At 52.6% G+C, this 21,120-nt stretch overlaps 1 protein-coding gene and 1 long non-coding RNA gene across 6 annotated transcripts in view; one reads left to right on the top strand and one right to left on the bottom strand.

Annotated features, from left to right (window-relative positions):
• The window catches only part of CORO2B (coronin 2B), a 133,472-nt gene that overhangs the window by 100,123 nt on the left and 12,229 nt on the right, over positions 1–21,120 (bottom strand). Inside the window, exon 1 of one of the 4 annotated variants that reach the window (XM_038580822.1) lies at positions 18,388–18,556. The exons of 2 other annotated variants lie outside the window; for them this stretch is intronic. The gene's annotated coding sequence lies outside the window, so the exon portion shown is untranslated. Of the gene's footprint in view, positions 1–8,621; positions 8,783–18,387; positions 18,557–21,120 lie in introns of those variants that run through there. One more of the 4 variants, XM_038580821.1, reaches the window with a different exon arrangement.
• On the top strand, positions 12,854–19,932 carry LOC111093396. 2 transcript variants are annotated; one of them, XR_005381812.1, is made up of 4 exons: positions 12,854–13,430; positions 14,359–14,524; positions 16,295–17,863; positions 18,906–19,932. It is a non-coding gene; the product is annotated as an uncharacterized LOC111093396 (long non-coding RNA). The 2 variants fall into 2 exon arrangements; XR_005381811.1 differs by having other exon boundaries at positions 12,854–13,749.

Below are 21,120 nucleotides of genomic sequence, written 5' to 3'. Positions count from 1 at the left end.
TACACTCAGAGGAAAAAAAAAATCTAAGTGAAAGGAGAAAGCCTAAAATACAAAGGGTAGTACCCTGAGAGAGTAGGCTAAAGGGTGATATTTTATTTCCATCTTTACGGTGTTCTGATTTTCCAAATTTCCAGAATGAGAAAATGTCACTTGTATAATCTAAAAAAGATATTGTAATTTTAAAAGTCAATGTAGAAACGAATACAGTGGAACAGATAGAACCATGGTGAGCACACACACGTCTATACAGAGACTGTCCCCATGAGTTGTACTCAGTGCCTGGGGTGCATATCCTTGTGTTGAAGAACCGCAGTTGGTTTAGCTTGGTTGTTGTTCATGAAATGTTCATGGATGTACGTGGAATATTTCCCAATTTTTTTGCCAACACAAATAAAGCCTTGTGCAAAATGCTTCTTTTGTGCTCCCTCTCGGGGTTTTTCCTTGGCCCCTTCCAGGGTGTCGAATGAAAGGTGCTACCTGACATGTCTGGGTGTTGGTTGGTATCTCTGTTGGAGTCAAGGGACAGGATGGTCTAAAGACTATTTTCACTCTGTCGCTCTGTTTCTAGATGTGAACATTCTGGATAAGCCTGATGGCACATTGGCCTCCCAAAGCTGCCTCACAGAAGCTGGAATCCTTCTACTGGGGAGTAGAGTATCACACTCTGCAAGGTGATAAGCCATTTGAATAAGGAAAATGAAAAGTTCCCTGAGAGATGGGACTCTGGGAGAGACGTACTCTCAGGTATAGAAGATGGACATAGGATCTAGGCTGAGGCCAGGTTTCTTTCAACAGAACTTAAAGGCACAGGGTGCTTTGGGAAGGGGCAAAGGGATAGGGAGGGATGGGCAAGTAAGAGGGATGTATGTGAGGAGGGGACATCAGGGAAAATGCAGAAGGGACGTGAGACTAAAGCAAAGGGCACAAGTTTTCCCAGAGGAATCAGCAAGCTGGAGCAAAACTGCATCCCTGCAGAGCCAGGGAAAGCCAGGTCTCTACCATCTTTGGATGTTGTGCCAAACCTCCTAGAGGTATTTGGATGAGTAGGACAAAAGGGTGGGGCGGGGAAGAGCAGAGGAGCATGAAGATGCAGGATTATAACAAAGGATCCACATCCTGGTGGTGCCCATGCTCAGTGGCCCCAAGGGACCAGCCAAATGTTGGGAATGGTCAGAGTCTTGGACGGGGACCAGGAGACTAAGATTCACATTGCGACTCTTTAAAGTGACCTTCAGTACATCATCATGTGCTCTCCAGTGGTCAGTTTCAGGAAATATGAATGGAGAGCAGAACCCAAGTGATCTTTAAGGTCCCTTCTGACTCGGACATCTTATGGTTCCGAAACAGATGCAACTCAATCAAGTAGCTCATTAAAGCTCATTTCATTAAAGAAAATTATTTTATTTTTAAATAATAGTTGTATATATTTAAGGTGTACAACATAATGATTTTGTGTGTGTGTGTGTGTGTGTGTGTAGTGAAATGGTCACCAAAGCCAAGCTAATCAACATCTTTCTACAGTTAGCGTGTGTGTGCATGTGTGTGTGCGCACTCTCGCATATGGGGAGAGCACCTGAAATCTACTCTTAGCAAATTTCCAGGTTTTATTTTTTATTTTTTATTTTTATTTTTTTTAATTTCCAGGTTTTAATATAATATGATTAACTAGAGTCACCATGCTATCTCTAGACTTATTCATCCCATAGAACTGCCACTTTGCACCCTTTGACCAACATCTCCCCATTACCTGCCCCCCACCCCATCCCATCCCTACCCGTCGTAACCACTATTCCGCTCTCTGCCTTTATGAATTTGGCTCTTTAGACTCTACATGTAAGTGAGATCATGCATTTTTTTTTCATCCTGTGCCTGGCTTATTTCACATAGTGCAAGGCCCTCCAGGTTCATCTGTGTTGTCACAAATGGCAGGATCTCCTTCTTTAAGGTGGAGTCTTGGTCTGGTTCCATATACACACACACACACACATATCAAACATGTCACAATTCTGTATCCCTTCACCCCTGATGGAAACTTAGGTGGCTTCCATATCTTGGCTATTGTATATAATGATGTGAACATGGGGGTGCAGATATCTATTCAAAGTACTGACTTCATTTCCTTTGGCTGTATACCCAGAAGAGGAATTGCTGGATCATATGGGATTTCTATTTTTAGTTTTTTGAGGAACTTCCATGCTATTCTTCATAGTGGCTGGACCCATTTACATCCCCACCAACATGCCCCGAGTGTTTCCTCTTCTCTCCATCCAAGCCAACACATGTTATCTTTTTTGTTTTGCTTTGTTATCTTTTATTTTATTATCTGACACTAGCCATCTGAACAGGTGTGAGGTGATATCTCATTATGGTTCTGATTTGCATTCCTCTGATGATGAGTCATGGTGAGCACCTTTTCATGTACCTGTTGGCCATTTGTAGATTGCTCTTGGAAAAGACGTCTCTTCAAATTCTTTGCTCAATTTTTAAAATGAGGCTGTTTGTCTTTTTGCTATTGAGTTGTAGGAGTCCCTTGTATATTTTTGCACATTAACCTCTTATCAGATATATGGTTTGAAAGTTTTTTCTCCCAGTCTGTAGACTGCCTTTTCATTTTGTAGATGGTTTCCTTTGCTTTGCAGGATTTTTTAGTTTGACGTAATCCCAATTGTTTATTTTTGCTTTGGTTGTCTGAGCTTTGGTGTTTTGGATATCCAAAAACATCACTGCCAAGGCCAACGTAAAGGAGCTTTCTCCTTCTTTTTTTTTTTTTCTCCAGAATGTTTACAGTTTCATGTCTTACATTTAAGTCTTTAAATCCATTTTGAGTTGACTTTTATGTGTGCTTCAAGATAAGGGTCCAATTTCATTGTTTGGCATGTGGATACCCAGTTTTCCCAATACCACTGAAGAGACTGTCTTTCCCACTGTGTACATTCTTGGAGTCCTTATCAAAAATTAGCTGACTGTATATGCTTTGAGGTTTTTTCTGGGCTCAAGCCACTCATTTTATTCATCAAACGATTACTGAACATATTATCTATGCAAGGCACAGCATTAGGACCAAAGGACTGCAAAGCAGAATGGGAGGGGGGACACACCTACAGAACATACAATAACTCATCAGGCACCAAGCTGCCCCGATCATTAGTGACAATCCTAGGAGGCAGGTACTATATTGTCCCCATTCTACAGACAACAGAACTGAGTTTCAGGCTTACTAGGTCATCTGCACAAGGACATAAGTTAGTAAGTAGTTGAGTTGAGAGCCTAACTCAGGTTAACCCACTATGTCTCATCTTCCCTCTTAAAAAAAAAAAAAAAAAGGCACTACTTTTGCTCACAATCCAGTAAGTGCCTGAGCTGGACAACTAACTGCCATGCTGGGCAGGAGGCGGGACAATGACTGATTAATTCCAATAGAAAGATGGGGAAGGATTCGAGGAAAAGCGGGCATGGGAATCTGCCTGAAGCTTAACTCAGATTCCAGATTCGGAATACAGAACCAGGGGCAAGGGAGGGAGGGGTGGCATTTGGCGTAGAGGAGCAAAGGCATGAGTGGACAGCGGGTGAAGTTCATGGGCCATTTGGGAACGAGCAGGGAGCTTGTTGCTGGAACAGGGCGTCTGGAGATCAGGGCAGGGGACCAGCCTGGGAAGACGGGGTCAGGCAGCGACTGGTCTGGGATGTCAAATCTAGGGTAGGCAGTGAAGGGGTGCACCCAGGAGCTGAGCCTGCCTCCAGCTCATCCCCCACGGGGTCAGGGAGTGGCTCAGCGCCTGCTTCCTAAGCCGGGCACTGGAGACCATGTGCTTTCCTGTGAGGCCCTAGCTCCTCTTCTGGTCTCTACCCGTTTACATTTACTGAGCGCTGCTGGCCTCCTGAGGACAGGGTCCATTTCTGACACATCTCCAAGGCTCACCTTGTAGGGGGTGCTCAGTAAATAGCCACCTAGTTAATTTTGACTAACAACTGGAATAATCACCACATCCGATTTTCTCTCTGTGCCTGAGTCTCTGGCCGGGTTTCCACTAAGAAAACTGGTGGGTGGAGGGGAGAGGCTGGTTGCACAATGATGGGGCCCCTCGGGGATGGGCTAGGGGGCCAATGTGGATGACTCATGTGGATTCCAGGTCAAGCCAGTGTACCGAGTGGGATCTCTGGGCTCCCCCGCCCCATTCCATCCCGTCTGCCATCACAGCCAGTGATGAGGCCCAGAAGGCCCATCCACACCGCGTGCGGTGCAAAGCGGCTCTCAATCCCACGTCCTCACCAACTGACCCCAGCTCACCCCGGGGCAGCTCGAGCAGCAGCCTTCTACCCGTAGCTCTTAGGCCTTTGGTTAAGTCACATAGGATGCTCCAGGTAAAGAATGGGAGTGACGAGGCCAAGGGCCAGCAGCACCTGAATGTTAGGCCAGGCATGGGAAGGAGCTGGGGGCGGCCAGCAGCAGAGAGAAGATGGAGCCCTGGATACTCCCCGACTCCGCACACACCTCTTCTTTCCATTGACCCCACGATGGTTCAAATGCCTGTTACCACCTACTAGATGCTCATTGTGGGGATCCCCTCATCCCGGAGCTCACACAGCCAGCGCCTCCTTAAACATAGACCCTCGCCAGGAGAGGGATGAAAGCCCATTCCTACCGCCCGGTGTGTGTGAGCCAGGTCACCAAACCCTCTTCCCCTCTGCTAGGAAAGGCTCAAGAGCGGAATGCTGGCGGGTGAGGGCTAATTCTCTCCATGGAGCAAATGTGCCCCTGCAGGGTGCCTGCACCCTGGGACGAGGCCCCACACTCAGGTCACTCCAGTCACCCATAGCTTCCTCCCCCTCTCCGTTCCCCACCTGCTGGGACCACATCCCAGCCCCTGCGCCCCCCCACCCCCTGCCCTCCAGGGGCACAGGTCAACACTGCTCGTCTGTGACCCCTTCCCTGCTCCCCAGGCACACTGTGCTAGCACCCATGCCCTCGGCCCTTTCCACTGCTGCCACCTGAGGACAGCTGGACTGGACTTCTTGCTCCCGCAGCTTTAGTAAATACTGCTGCAACACTTGAATGGATGGGTGGGGGGCTGGAATCGTGCACCCAGGAGGTGGCGAATAATGGCGATGATGATGATGACAAGAGGAAGAACTCCAAGTCCCCTCCTGCAGCCCCCTCACTCCTGAGAAAGGGCCACCAGGAGTCTGGCAGGGGAGGGGTGGAGAACGAAGCCTGGAGGCCCCAATTACTCAGGGTTTGGGGTTCTGGTTCCAGGGGGGTGGTTCCTCTCTAGGCTAGAAGGAAGGGGGAAGAAGTTGGGGGGCATTTCTCTGACTTGGGTCTTCATGTCATTCTCCAAAAATTCATTCCCCTCCAAATCCTTGAAAAACAGAAGTGCGCCCCGCCATGTGCACACGCACACACACACCTGAGAAGGTGGAGAGAGCCAGGCTCCCTGCCAGCCAGAAGGTCAGCCTGCTCGGATTGGCCCGGCCAGGGGAGCAGAGCATGGGGACGGAGAGCCGGCCTTGCTGGCTATTTCCCCAGGAGGCCTGGAGACTGTGACCACCACTGCTGGGGTCTGGCCGTGGTAGCTGCCATAGGAGACCGACCCTGGGGACTGCACAGCTCAGGTCACAGGACAGGCTCTGGCTTCTGGCTCTGGACCCACAGGCACCCCTGGGGAAGCCACCAGGTTTGGGGGTGGCTGCAGAGAGAGGAGAGGTTTGCCCAGAGGCAGAGCCCGAGTTTTGACTGGAAGATGATAAAGGCTGTGGGCTCTCAGAAAAGCCAGCCACATGAACACGGGATGGTGCCCACTCCTGGAGATCTAGTCTGACCCACCTTCGAGAGAGCCAGAGAAGTACCATTTTAAGAAGACCTGGAGGTGGGTTCCATGTCCAGTCCCCTTGAATCCAGGTGTGGAAGTGACACTAGGTCATAAGAAGCCATGCCTCTTCTATCTTGTTTGCTGGAATGCTTGCTTCTGAAGCCCCGAGTCATGATGTAAAAAAAAAAAAAAAAAAAAAAATCTGACTACTCTAGGCCACCATGTCATGAGGAAGCCCAAGCCACACAGCGCTGTCACGTATAGATGCTCCAGTCCCCAGTCCCAAATGAGCCTGCCGTCAGTCACGTCACCTTAGTTCAGGCACCAGACAAGGGAGCGAAGAAACTTCCAGATGATTCAAGCCCCTTAGCTCTTCAAGTCACCCCTCATCATTTGCATTATCCTACCTAGGACCCCAGACATTGTGGAAGGGGGACAAGCTATTGTCTTTGTGCTGCGTCTGACCCACAGAACCCATGATCGTCTGACCACAGAACCCATGAGACTCCTTGCTAACCCCTCCATCGACTCCAAAAGACCCCAATGTCTGTCTTTATCCTGGTGAGCCAGAGAGAAAGCCGGGAGACACTCAGAACATGAGAGAAGGCTCCTTTTTGTAGTGTCCCCCCCCCCCCCCCAGTATGGGACACCCTTTCCTCGGCTCTGAATCATCCACAGTTAATGAAGGCTGTATCGAACACCTACAAAGTGCCAGTCCTGTGCCAGCAGCTCCAGGGGATGCCAAAAATGTCTTCCATGCCCACTGCTCTGCTCAAGAAACCACCCCCTATCTGGAGCCATCAGAGGCTGACCAGAGATACCGGGGCATATGCAACTCTGTGCTAAGTTATGTTCCAGATTTTTCTGTCTGTCCCAGTTTCAAATACTCTGCCCTGCGATACCCATGAGCTAGCAAAACATCCCCATCAGTTCAACGTTTCTGTATCCAAACCGCGCTTTCCACATGGCCTCTTCCACCCAGAAGCAGCTCAAAACTCTTGCAGTTGGGTGCTAGTTGGTACGGATGACCATTCCCCCCTCCTTGACGTTCTCTTGGCCACACCTCCTCAGTCACCTCTGGGGGATTTTCCTGTCCTTAATCTCAGCAAGGTTCAAGCCCGGCCACCCCCTTCTCTCACCTTGACCCAGCTGCCCCCACCCCTGGGTTACCTGGGAGCTCTGAACAAACACTGATATGATCTACCCAGGGATTCTGATTCAACGCCCGGAGGGACCTCCGTTGGTGCTGTGTCATGGCTGAGACCCACTGCCCTGCCTCGGGTCATCCACACTCGGGGATTTCACACCATCTACAAGCTGACGGCTCTGCAATTTCCACCCTGGGCCTGGGCCTCATTCCTGAGAGTTCATCCCATCCATTTGGATTTTCCCATGCATGCTTGGCTTAACACATAGGCACAGATTACTGATCCTCTCCCCACCCCTATCTGCTCCTCTTCGGCCACAGTGACTCCCAGTAAGTGGGACTTCCATCTACCAAGCGGATCAACCCTCAAACCTCAGAGCATCTGTGAATCCCCCATCCCTTCTCCCCCGGCCCGCCTCTAGGTCCTGTCCACTTTCCCTCCATTTGGTTTTACACAGCGATAACCACGGTGTGCAGAAAAACTCCGCATCCTTTCCTTTTCACTCAGCATGAACATTTTTCCACATTGCCATATCATTTTGGTATTAGAATTTTTAACAGCTGCAAAATGTTCTATTGAATAAATGCTGCCTAATTTACTTAGCCAGTCTCATATTGCGAGGCCTTTATTTTGCTTCCCATCTTTTGTTGTTATAAATAATGCCATGATGAGCATTTTGATGCATAGAGCCTTTCTGCGTCTTTGGATTATTTCTTTTGGACAGATTCCCAGAAGCGGGATTACTACTAGGTCACAGGATATGGACATTTTTGTGGCTTGTGATGCATGTTGCCAAACTGCTTTGCAAAAGGCTGATACTCCTTTACTTTTATGTGTCCTTGATAACGGCTCCTACAGCGTTGGAACACACTGCCACAGGACCGAGGACAACCCGGGGCAGCTGGAAGTTTGGAGTTTCTTTCTCTTTTAGAAGGCTTCTTAAAAGTTTGCTTAATTTTCTCCAAACGAGCAAGATAATAAATAATAGAGAAAGGCGAAAGGAGACATATAACCAAACATAACGAAGGCACCTACAATCTCACTTTTGCACGGGTTCCCAGGACCTCTGATTGTTGGGATGCTAGCACAAAGAACTCACTGGATTTACACAGAAGTGAAATGGTTGTTTTAGGTTAGGCCTGATACATACAGAGAGCTGGCCTTCCGGGGAGTAGCCCCCTGGGAACCTGGGAAGGACATGCACGTATTCTAACCACATCGTGGAGAGCAAATCAACACTTTTTTTTTTTTCTTTAAACAAACACCAAAAAATTACTTTTTAAATTCCCGGAGTGAAATCCCACTTAGGACTGGCTAGGGATGGCCTCAGTGAGGGCATAGCTTTGCCCCTCACTAATAGGGTTCCTCTCCTTAGCCACAAGCAGAGTTATGTAGACACAAGCTTGGTCTTTTCAAGGAGGGAATGATGGTTTGGTGAGGGGGTGGGGGGAGGCTGGCCATGAAGCTCCAAATGATTTCCTGACCTTACTTAGAAGCTTGTGTTGAAAGATGCTCCCAAGTAGGTCTCAACACATTCGGAGCAATGGCTGGAGCCCCTGGAATTCGTGTGACATGAGGGGACATCTAAGTGACATCGTGAGCCAGCAAACACAGTGGGGATAAAGAGGGGCGGGTATGTTTCCGGGGGGCGGTGGGGGCTTACTGTGCACCAGGCTCTGTGTTCACTCCTTTTGTAGGTGAGGAAACTTGATGCTCACGATGCTACTTGTACAAGGGGGTGACCGAAGTGACTACTCTTACTATCCCCATTTACAGATGGGGAAACTGAAGGTTTAAAACCCGTCCTGGACCTCATAGCTGTAGGGTGGAAGAGGCCGGGATCTGGGCCCCACCAGTCTGACCCCACAGCCGGCCTCTTGTTCAGAATCTCCAGGGTTGTGCACGTTCTAGAATGAGTCTCCGAAGGAGACCAGCTGCCCTTCTGAATTCCTGCCCCCCGCCCCCCCTTGCTCTGTCCACCTTGACCTCCCAGCTGAGTTCCAGCGTCTCCATGCGTGCTCCTCTGCTAGGGCTGCCGTGACAGGGCGCCACAGGCTGGCTGCATTAAACCCCCCCACAGTTCCGATGAGATCAAGGGGCTGGCAGGATTGGTTTCCAGGGAGCCCTCCCTTTCCTGGTGCTCACATGGCTTTTCCTCTGCGTACCGCACACTCCTGTGTCTCTTGCTTCTCTCATAAGGACTTCAGTCCTACAGGATTAGGGCTCCACCTTTCTTCCCTGGTTCATCCTGAATCATCTCCTCAAAGACCCCATCTCCAAATACAGTCACCACTGGGGGTTAAGGCTTCAACATATGAATGGGGAGGGAGGCGGGGGACAACCACTTCAAGACACCGGGTGCACCTGGCTCTGCTCTGGGAGATGCAGACTGCTGGCGTCTACTGGGTGACCTCGCACTGTCCCCGTGGCTCATCCTCCATGAAGGCCCTTCTGTCACCATGCCTCGCCTTAGCATCCTTGTGTGTACTGGATCATGATTATTTAGAGGTTCCAGGCCAACATCCCCTCCTCTGTGCTATCTTCCCATCCATTCATTCAACTCAGTCATTGCTTTGGTCAGCCACTCAGCCACCCAGCACCTAGTTTAGTAAACCAGTCACCTGCTAGAAGCCGGGCACTTGCCAGCCCTGGGACTTTGATGGTGCATGAGTGCACAGGACAGGGACAATTCTGCATCTGAAAGCAGCCGACCTGGCTACTCTCTCCCTAAGCCCAGGCCACCTGATATCTGTCACCTGCCCTCCCAAACCCAAACTGGGCAGGGGGTTCTCTAGCACCTTCCTGCTCAGGGGGAAACAGGCGTTAATCCCATGAGACAGCTGTTTCCAAGCAAGGGGTTGCAAAGCTCTGTGCCCCCTCCTCTAAAATAAAATTGCACGCATCCCAACAAGAGAAATAACTATGTGTGTGTGCATGACTCGTACAAGCAGTCCCTCTTTGCCCACAAAACAGATTTGCTTCCATGAAATACTTCTATTAGAAGAGCAGAACGGAATTACTTCAAGACACCTGAGTGGCTCAGTGGTTGAGCATCTGGCCTTCGGCTCAGGGTGTGATCCCGGGTCCTGGGATCGAGTCCCACATTGGGCTCCCCTTGAGGAGCCTGCTTCTCCCTCTGCCTGCGTCTCTGACTTTCTCTCTCTGTGTCTCTCATGAATAAATAAATAAAATCTTTTAAAAAAAGAAAGGAAGGAAGGAATTACTTCTTTGTGTTCTTAGTGGGGAAGAAAGTGGGCTTTGCTTATCTCGCTGAACTTCCCTTCACTGGGGTGGAGAGCTATGAAACTCACAGCTACCATCCTTCCCCCACAAGGGGCAATAAAAGAGGAGACACCCCAAAGCAGGCAAACTACGGGACCCTCACCAACCAGGGCAATAAGAGCCCCGGGAACCATGGAGATGACCACTGGATCCTGTTTAACTTGGGGACACAACAGAGCCAGACAGGAGTTAAAGACACATGTTAGAAAACCAGCGAGAGCCATTGTGCTCCTCTTTCTCTTTAGTGGCCTGAAATGTCTGTATCAAGGTGAATGAAAACGTCTATGTAAAGTATGCGTGTGTCAGAGTCAGACCCTAATGTGGGCCAAATATCCCAATCGCTGCGATACCCTCCTTGCCTCTCACTAGCTTCCCCTCACGGCACCAAGAGTGATCTTCCATGAAAAATTGGGAATCTGGGACTCCTGGGTGGCTGAGGTGGGTTGAGCGCCCACCTTCAGCTCGGGGCGTGGTCCCGGGGTCCTGGGATCGAGTCCCACATCGGGCTCCCTGCATGGAGCCTGCTTCTCCCTCTGCCTGTGTTTCTGCCTCTCTCTGTGTCTCTCATGAATAAATAAATAAAATCTTAAAAAAAAAAAACAACCCTGGGAATCTTTTAATTTTTTCATCACAAAAGAATACACACTCGAGTGACCCTTTTAAACCTAAATCCAGTGTCATTCCCCTGTGTAAAGCCAGTAAACAGCCCCCTCCTCTGCCCTCAGGAACAAATCTGTGGTCCTTGCACATTGGATACCGGAGGCCCCCTCTTCGGCCTGCACCCAGCACGGCACACGGAAGCCCCGAATGCACTCAGCTTCTTCCTGGCCCATGGAGTCTGTTTCTCTTCTCCGGGCCTTTGCACATGCTAGTTTCCTCTCTCTCAGCCACGTTTCCTAACTTGGTCAAATCCTCCTCCTCCTTTGGGTTTCTGCTCCAGGGCCACTTCCTCAGGCCAGCCTTCCGATTCCCCTCGACTATGTTAGCTGCTCCTGCCCCAGGCCTCCTTGTACTTCCCTCTGCCTCGGTTCCTCACCCAGCACTGTGAGCATCAGGCCCCACACCCTGCACTGCCCTGCACCTGTCCTTGACCGTCAAGCTGCCAGGTCCCTCGTTTTATCGTCAGTGCTTACAAAAAGGCAGCACTCGGGGGATGTCGGGTGAAGGAAGGCCCAGTGACAGGTGGGTCCCAACATCCTTCCCACCCTCCCCGCTGCCCTGGTGGCCAGGGAGGCATCTCATCCATCACTGCATCCCCAGGGCCCAGCCCAGGGCTTGGCACACGGCAGGTGCTCAAGGACAGTTGGTGGCCTTAAAGAGGAGAGGGCATGGGGGATCAAGAAGATGACTCCGCTTTCCGGATGGTTTTTCAAATCTCTCCTCTCTGTCAGCCGTTCACACACCCAGAAACTCGCCCACCACCCCATCCCTTGAGGGAGACACACACATTGCAGGGTGCCACTGCCCAAAAGGCTGGCTGGGAGGTATCCTGTCTCTTTTAATTAAAAGCCAGACAGGCGGCCTCCTCCCCTCTCATTCCTCTGTCTCCAGGTCACTTCTGGAGACCAAGAGTCAGCAGGACAGATGAGAAGGAAGTGCGGTGGATGTGGAGAAATCGCTGGGTTTGCATCTCTCTTCTCCCCACCCCCGACCCTCCTCCCCCACTCGTCTTCCCCTGTGGGGGACCAGGCGCAGGGCTGAAGGGCCCAGCAGCCAGGAGGCTGGGCCCTGGGCCAGGGCTGCCCCCGCTTGCTGTCTTCATTTCTTCTAGTCTCTTTTTCGTTCCCACTCTTTCCCCCAAAAGCCTGGGCATCCCTTCTTCCTCAGGGATGGGAAAGACAGAGAGCTGTCTCCTGGTCATCATGCAGTCGTGGGAGGAAGAGGGTCTCCAGAAGCCACACCGACAGAGAAGCTCCCAGGCCTGGGCCTCAGGGTAGGACCGAGTGCCGAGAGAGGCTTCTAGCAAAGACCCCTTTTCTCCTTCTGAGCCCTATGAGGCCACCACATCTGAGGCTCCAGAGAGGTAGGCAGGGAGTTACCTATCTTGGAGGAGCTTGTTACCTGGTATGAAATGAACCTGGTGTACACTTGGCAAAGTCCGCTTCTGGGCAACTGTGCTGAAAAACAATCGTGAAGCACAGACCAAGCACAGTGGCAAAGGGGGCTGGGAGAAAGAGAGATTCCAGGAAGGCTTCCTGGAGGAGGCGGCATTTGAGCCAGACCTTCAAGGAGGAGGGCAACTTCCACAGAGAGATGGCACTCAAAGCAATGGAATTCGGAGTATGTGTGTGTGCTATAGATGAAAGGGTATTTGTTTAGTTGTTTGTGGAGGAAGGGAAACTCCCTGACCTGCAATGAGGCTGAGATTGAGATCATCGGAGTGTCTTTTATCCCTTGCGGCACAGTGTTGGGGTGGATTGTGGATTCCCCCCCCTGGGGGGGGGGTCTGCTGAGGTTGCTTGCATCCCCTCTCCCCAGCCCCAGGCCCCGTGTGGAGGGGGGCCCCCAGTCCAGCAGCACCAACAGTCTACGAGGAGGGACAGGCAAGGGTCCCCTAGCCGGTCTCCAAGGATGCAGTTCATTAGAACACCTCCCTCGTTGCCATGGAAACTCCAGCCCCACAGAGGCTGGGTGAGAGTTCCTGAATTCACTCAGGCCTCGAGCACAATTAGCCAAGATGAATTTTTGAGCTGGAGCATAATGAGACCCGGACGTCCGGAGAGCATATGGCAGCCGCCCAGGGGACGGGAGAGCCCCAGCAGAGCCCACTGCTGTTAGGAGGTCACCAGGCCACCGCCTCTCTTGGGCGAGAGGTCTGGGAGGCACTGGGGAACACTTCCCCCCCTTTAGAATTCTTCAAGGGCAGCACAGCCGATAGCAGTGTTGGGGGGGGGGGAGCGGGAGATAGAAGAATAGGCTCCCTATATCTGTCCCAGGCCCTTCCAGGGTCAGGGCTGGGGAGCTCTATCCTGCACCCTTTGATAGATTTGCCGACAAATGCATCTCACATGGCTGAAACCATGCTGCAGGCACAGAATAGCTCCTTCTGTCCGTGCAAAAGACAAATACGTCATTCAAACATCTCTACTCGAACATATACGGGGCCAGGCACGAGAAATGCATCACGGGATCCGTGGCATCGCACGCTCCCTCCCACTCAGGACGCGGGGCTTGCCCTCTGGCAGGGGAGGTAGGGCATCTTCAGCTATAACCCTCTTAGCACAGTAGTGACAGAAGGACAGAGTTGGGACTTGAGGAGAGATCAGAGGAGGCTCCGTGGAGGAGGTGGCGTTTTGGCTGGACCCTGAAAGCAGGGGGCAGGAGGCACACGTTGAATCTGGGGGCAGCAAGCACACCAGTGTGGCTCGAGGGCGGGGTGTGGGCAGGAGCCATGGAAGTAAACGTGGTCGGAGAGGGAAGGCTTTGAACACCCAGCGAAGCGGCCTGGGCAGGGGGAAGCCAAAGAATATTGCTGCCCAGGTGGACAACGACTCCAGGTGTACAGGCTGGTAGGACTTCCTTCCTGCCCCCTCCCCTAATCCGGGGCAGCCCAAGCCAGCTTAGGCCTAAAGCCAGGACAGGCTCAGAGCAGGGCAGCCCAGCTCGTGTCCCCCTAGCTCCCGACCCCCAGCTTCCCTCAAGCAGCATCACCCTTGCGAGACTTCCAGAATTTCCAGGCAGAATGGGCGCTTTTTCCTGGCAAGGTTTCTGCACCAAACCCACAGCGCCCCAGACACAGACCAGGTGACAGATGAGCCCCTTGCTGCCCAGAGAAGAGCCCGGCATAGAGAGAGGAAGGGAGCAGGGAGGGCGAAGGTTGGCTGCAGAGCCACGAGTGGGAAGTAAGGAGTTGGGGAGAGAAGGCAGAGAGGCCCCCCGCATCTGGTGGGCTGGGTGGGGCGCTGGTGGGGGGGGAAATGGGGGGGACGCTTGCCAGGGACTTGCCTTCCCCTGGCTTCTCTGAGGTCCAGACTTTTTTAGAAAGCAGGCTTCCTATCCTGAGAAAATGGGATCAATTTTTTCCAGGAGGTTGCTATTAGCAAAATCACTGACCCTGCAAGACAGAGAAGCAGAGATGGCAAAACTTCTGTTTGTTCTCTCTCTCTCCACCCCTCCAGCCCCTGCCCCCAGCCCTCTCTCTGGCCAGCAACCCAGCTCAGGGGCCCGGGAGCCAGGACACCCCAATTCCGGCCAGCCGTCGACCCTCTCCTCCTGAGCTTCAGCCTCTGGGGAACTGATTTTCTGAAAGTTGGAAATGCTCTCAGAGCCAAGCATGTGGAACAGGTAGATGGTTCGGTTGAGGGGGGCTTGGATCTGGGACACGGCCGCTGACCGGAGCCGGCTCCTCCTTTGTGCCCCAGGAACCCCAGTGCCCCACTGACTGCTTTCTCTTACGTGTCCCCACCGACCCCTTGCCTCCAAATTGTCAGCCTGTGCCCTGTCCCTCTCCAGCCCTCACCGTTTCCACCTGGCCGGCTCAGGCCTCCTGTCCCATCCACCACGATGGCCCCTGACAGGCCTGCTGCCCCCCGGCTCACCAAGAGCAATGGGTGTAACTGCAGGCCCCAGGGAGAGGGGCAGGGCCAGCCCCACAGCCTGGACCAGAGGTTGGCTGAGCCCCCTCTCTGTCCTGTGAGCCTCAATAACTCCACTAAAGCCTCCGTGTGCCAGCCCAGTGAGAGCTTTTTATTTGTTTGGCCCATTTTCCCCCTTGATGAGAGGGAAACAGAAATTAGAGGGAAGCTATGGGTTAAATGCAATACTTTTGAGGGACATTTCAAAAATGGCCAGGTAGCTAAAGGGCGTGGGCTCCACAGTGCATCAGGCATGGGCTAGGACCCTGGCTCCACCAGCTTACCAGCTGTGGGACCCGGGACACGCTACTTAACTCTCTGAGCCTCAGTTTTCTCAATCATAAAATGGACACAACACACCCCGTGCCACCCACCCTCTTTCCTCACAGGCTGTTGAAAGAATGAGATGCGTGTAGAACAGTTAGCATAGTCCCTGGCACATGCTCAGCGCCAGGTAAACGTTGATCATTAGTATTTTGTTACTGGCGAATTCAAATCCTACAGCACCTCCCTCCTGGCCACCCAAACCTTGGCCAACCCGGAACAGAGGTGGGTGCCCAGCGGCCTGCAACGTAGCAACATCACTTCCCTCCTCCCTTCTTCTCCTTGACCCGAGAAGGCTGGGCCTCTTCTTAATTGCTCTTTGGTTTTACTCCATTTGAAATGAGCAGGGCACCAATTCCCCGCAGGAAAAAATAAATATGCTTCTGCTCAAAATACTAATGAGGTTGGACGCCAGGTGAGGCTGGCAGGGGAGGCCACCCCCGAGGACTTCTGCCGAGCCCAGCCGGCCCTGCGGGAGCACGCAGCCCAGTTTGGAGCATCCTCAAAAGGACAAGTGGGGTGGGGAAGCTCTGGTTTTGCTCCACGGGTACCGGCCAGGGGCTGGGCTGGCTCAGGTGACCGGTTGCGGCGGGGGGTGTGGTAATGCCCCACGGATCTGTGGATCCAGCTCCGGGAATACCTGGCTGCCATCTGCCTCTCCTCCCACCCAGTCACCGGGCCTGGAGAATCCTCTTCCCTGTGCCCCAGCCTCTGCCCTGGGTCAGCGCCTCATCAGCTCAACGTGGCTGCTGGGCGCTCGACCTCCAGTCTCTTCTGCCTCCTCTCTCCCCACTGCTCTGAGCCGTCATTCTCAAGCAGTCAGTCAACAAACAGTAGTCAAGCAGGAAGCAGGTGCCAGCCTGTGGGAAGGAGGAGGACTCAGCCTCCTTTCTGACCCTCTGCCCTCACACTGCCCTGGACCAGGGCCTCTGGCTGCGCCTTCAGGGACAGGCGGCCTCCCCCACTCGGAGAGCTTGCTGCTCTCGGCCCGCAAGGGCTTCCCACACTCCACGTGGCTCCATCCCTCCCCTCATTCCACTCTGGGCCTCCACATCCCCCTTCCAGAGCCACCTTATCTAAAGTAGCCCGGCCCTTTGCTCGCCTATTGCCCCATCCCCAGCCCCAATGCACTTTTCCTTTTCTTTTTCTTTTAAAGATTTATTTATTCATGAGAGACACAGAGACAGAAGAGAGGGAGAAGCAGCCTCCATGCTGGGAGCCCGACGCGGGACTCGATCCCAGGACCCCGGAATCACACCCTGAGCCAAAGGCAGACGCTCAACTGCTGAGCCACCCAGGCGCCCCTATGCATTTGTCTCAACAGCCTTTACCACCCCCTGACACCCTGACATCCTAATATTTATGTATTTCTCTTCTCTCCTGTCTCCTGAGCCTCCAGAGCCAGTCCCTTGAGGGCAGGGGGGATCTTTTGTTCAGCGATGTTGCTGTGCCCTGTCACCTAGAACGGTGGCCGGCGGAGTATGTGCTTGATGAATATTTATCGTCATGGGATCTATTGACTCCATCATCTTTCTTCTCTATGAAAAGCTCTGGACTGGCTGATCCGCTACTGGACCCCAGCCTCAATCTGCACTTCTCTGGCTCCTCCCGTGGCCCCCGCCCCAGCTCCCAGCCCCTGCCCCCCACACTTGATCCTCTCTGGGCCACCCCAAAGCTCTGGATACCCCAGCAGCACTGCTGTCCTTGTCTCCACTCGCACCACATGCCCTGCTCGGCACCTTTCCGAATCCTGCTTACCCTACACGTCAGACTTGAACATCACCTCCTCCTGCGGGCCTCGTCCAGTCTCTCTCACGCCCCCGGCCTTCAGGACCTGCGATCGGTGCTGCCCCAATCACGTCTCGGGATCAGTGTCAGCCTCCCAGGCAGAACTCAGCTTCCTCAATGGTGGGGGACCCCTGTCCCCTCTGTCCCCTCTCTGAGCAGTGCCTGGCTTGGAGCTGGTGCTTCCTGGATCAAGACTCAGGTGCTTCTGACACTCACACCGTTATTGACCTTCACCTCTTACAAGGCCCATCATGGATCTGGGAACAGCGAGCCAGTGATGTCGCTGGGAACCGAACCTTGGCCCCCGGAGAAGCCTCTGCAGCCCTGCCCCGGGGGCCAAACAGGACAGGGTGCAGCGTGGCCTGCCAGGACGCTCGGGGCCCAGAGCGCAGACTTTCACATCTGAAGACAAGGCCAGCCCCGCTGTCAGGGGGAAGCGCAGCCGTGCTCCTTGGTGCCTGCGACTCCCGCGGGGTCTAAACCGGACAGCCGTGTCCCCTTCCTGGGAGGAAATCCTGCCCGAGTTCTCAGAGACACATGCAGCGGGACTCAGCTGGAGGAGGAGGGAGGGAAGGGGTCCCGGGGGGGCCTCGGGCCTGGGAGCCTTCCCTCTGGCCTGACCCCGCAGGCCGCAGCTGAGGCTGCCGGCTGGGCTGGCCGTCCAGTCCTGCCTCCGGTCAGTTCTCTGGCCTCGAGCACTGCACAGCGGGGACTTCTGCGTGGTATAATGCTCCCTGCGCCCCTTCCTCCCCCTCCACTGCTCCCCATCCCACAGCCCCCCTGACTCTCCAAACACTGGCAAGAGACAGACAGAACTGGACTGATACCTCTCTCTTTTCAGAGCTGGAAACAAAGACCCAGAGAAGTCAAGTAACTTGCCCAAGGTCACACAGCACAGTAGAGGCAGAGCCCAGGACAGAACTAGGCTGAGATTTCAGTTAGTATTTGGAGTCACTAGGAAAGCGTGTGCCGAAAGGCTTTCCTGGGACCGGAGGCAGGGGGTTGGGGCTTTCGGTCCCCTCCAGAAATCCCATCTCCCCCTTCCTTCTGCAAGCACACAGGCTCTGTCTGGCTTTAAATCCAAAGAAATTCCTTCTCTGCTCATTGGCTCTCAGACACGGGAAGCAGCCCGTTCCCTGTGGCTTCTTCCCTGGAGGATGCGTTCAATAAACAGAACCCCTTTCTCATCTTCCTGCATACATATTTCAGGAGGCTGAGAAACAAACAGATCTGCATTTGCTCTGCTGCCGGCTACTCAGAAATGGGGGCTCCTGTGACTCCGACAGGACCCTCACCTACCCCCCGCCCCCCGCAGTGTCCCCCAGGCCATGGGAAATACAGGATGGCAGGGACAGCTGCCTTCCTGCAAGGGGGGTGGCCCACCTGGGCGGGGGAACCCGGTAGGAGTGGGAGAGTACAGCCCCGCTTTTTACCAGGGCACCCCCCGGCCCACCCACCTACCGCTTGCCGTTCCTAGAAAGGGGAGCACAGGGCCTGCTCGGTGTCTGTTGTTCTTGGGGATGCGTCAGTCGCTGCTGCCCAGGACCACAGCGGAGGGGACATGGGGTTCCTGCACAGACAGGACACCTCCTACAGGGAGGGGGTGCAGAGCCTCCAAGGGCAGGTGGACCACAGCTCTGGCTGGAAACCCTGGCAATTTAGCGGGCCAGCCCCCCCATGGCTCCCCCACACCCTCTTTTTGTTTATTCATTGTCGATCACGGAGCACATTACCCTTGAGCCAAGAACATTCATCGGCTCCCCATTGCCAACCGGATTTTGACTTCTCAGACTGTCATTTCCTGTGCTTCCCAATCCCGCCCCACTCCGGCTTCCCAGCCACACCTCCCTCCACTCAGTCACACCGCACACCACGGTTAGCCTGCTTGCTCCCTTCCCCGAGATGAGTCCTTCCCTCTCCTAAATGCTAGCTGCCTCTGCCTCTTCCCCTCTCTCATTCTTTGCTCTCACCATTTTCAGGATGGCGAATGAGCCACCTCCTCCCTGAAGCCTTCCTTGACCATTCCTACCCCACGAGGATCCCCCCTGCCTCCCCGAGCTTCCTCACGGATCGCCGTCGCCGCTGCCACCTGGGACCTGCTCCTGTGACACCCTCACGTGTGAGGTCTTATCGTTCCGACTCAGTTACAAGTGTCTAGAGAGCCAGGTGCCAGCTTCTGTTTCAGCCAGGTATCTGGAGGATGAGGGCTGGCCCTGGACATGACTCCAGAAGGAAATTCAGCTTTAAAGAGATCTTCATGCCTGGACTCTACTTCCCGGAGAATCTGATTCTATGGTTCTGGCTGGAAGGGGGCAGAGAGGACCAACTACATCATCTGTAGAGGCCCTTGATCAAAAATTATAAAGAATTTCAAGATAGTATCCGCAGAACATCAAGCGTCACACAGGTCACAATCCCACGAAGCTGGTCCTGGGGGCAACTATTTAAACTTCCCCAGGGGATGTGCACCAGCCTTGAGAGCCACCACCAGTCATGACAATGTGGGGCCACTGAGGGTTCTGCACCTCTGAGCTCCCACGGCAGTAACGGGCCTCTGCATGCCTGGGTTGCCCGGAGCACAAATATTTGTCGAAGGAATGGATATATGAACGGATGGAGGGAAATGAAGCTTGAACTAGAAAGCCGGGAAGGATCTTTTTCCCACTTGCTTTAAAAAATCAAATATATTAAATATTAATACTATATTATTAACAAGTCAATATAATAAGTCAATAATTGTTTTGTATAAAAAATAAAATATTCATAGTTTAATATTAATATACTAAAACACATTCAACATGCCCATAGTGCACAGGCCTTAAGTGTTCAGCTTGAAAAGTTTTTACACATGCTAACAATCACTTGACTCCCATCCCTCCAGACGGTTCTCTTGCGCCCTATCCCAGCTAATACTATACCCCACCTCACCCTGGGTCACCAATAAAAAGTGAATAGAATGTTCATCAGAGAAGGGCTCTCTGGCTGGAGGAGGCTGTATGGAAAAGACGCAGAAAAGGCTGACCGATAGAGTTCCTGGTGCGGGAAGGGCTGCTGTTTACACGGAATGAGAGGGAATAAGCACAAAGTTTCCGACCGGCTCAGCCCTTGCTCAAAGTCACGGGGCAAGTTGTGTCAGAGCCAGGACTCAAACTCTGATCCTCAACCCCCAAGTTTTGTTAGCTTTTCACGACCTTGGCAATCCGGAGTGTGTGTGCACACGCATGTGCACGGGGGCGTGCGTGTGTGTGCACGCCCTAGAGGATGTGGCTCAGAGGGAGGTGGATGGGGCAGGGTCTGAGGCTGGGCAGCAATAGGGAGTAAGTATATCCGTAAGCTCCTCCCGCACCCAGCCTTGGACCAGGTGATTTTATCCTAAGATAGCTAGAATGGCCTGAATAGTAAATGGAAGAGTCATATGAACAAAAAATGATAAGTCTCTATTTTACATGACATACAAAAATAAAAATAAAATCTAGCAAGACTGAAGATCAGAACATAAAAAGCAAATGTCTAAAACTACGATGAAAATAAACTAGATTTATTACTTTAGAGTAACAGGATCACTCTGAGAACACAAATATGAAACAGTCACTTCTATTTTGGTGTATTGCCTTCAGAGGCATGCACCTGTGGGCACACAGATACACATCTCTATGTTCATCACTGCCTTGAGGTTTGTATGACACTAAATTGGACATACATACTACATTTTCATCAGTAGAAGGATAGATTAATACTGTGTAATTGCTATGATAGGAATACAGTATTTAGGAAGAAGGTGCAAATTTGACGTATAGTTACATAGGTCACAATATATAATACTGAGAGGAAAAAAGCAAAATGTACAATGAAAAGATGTAACATTTGTCTAAGTTTAATAAAAATAATGCAAAGAAAAGAAAAAGTCCCAACCAGAGGGGGAAATGACTGAGCCAAGGTCACACAGCATCAGAGCTGGGGTTGAGGCTAAGCTGCCAGAAGCCGCCTGCACTGGTCTTCTCTCCACAGCACAACCCCGTCTTCCCAGCAGGAGACTTATGGCCCTCTGGGCCCTGCTTCTGTTTTCTCAACTCCCAGGACCAGCCTTTCTGGTAGCCCCAGGCAGGTGGAAAGCCCAGTACCGGGAATGCCACCGAGTGGGTATCTCCTTGGGGGGGGGGGGGTGCACCGGCTGTGCTCACTCTTAGGTGCAGG

This window comes from Canis lupus, chromosome 30 (assembly GCF_011100685.1).
Source record: "Canis lupus familiaris isolate Mischka breed German Shepherd chromosome 30, alternate assembly UU_Cfam_GSD_1.0, whole genome shotgun sequence".
In the NCBI taxonomy this organism is placed as follows: domain Eukaryota; kingdom Metazoa; phylum Chordata; class Mammalia; order Carnivora; family Canidae; genus Canis; species Canis lupus.
The sequence above is the reverse complement of the archived record's forward strand: the minus strand, read 5'-3'. Positions and strand labels throughout refer to the sequence as shown.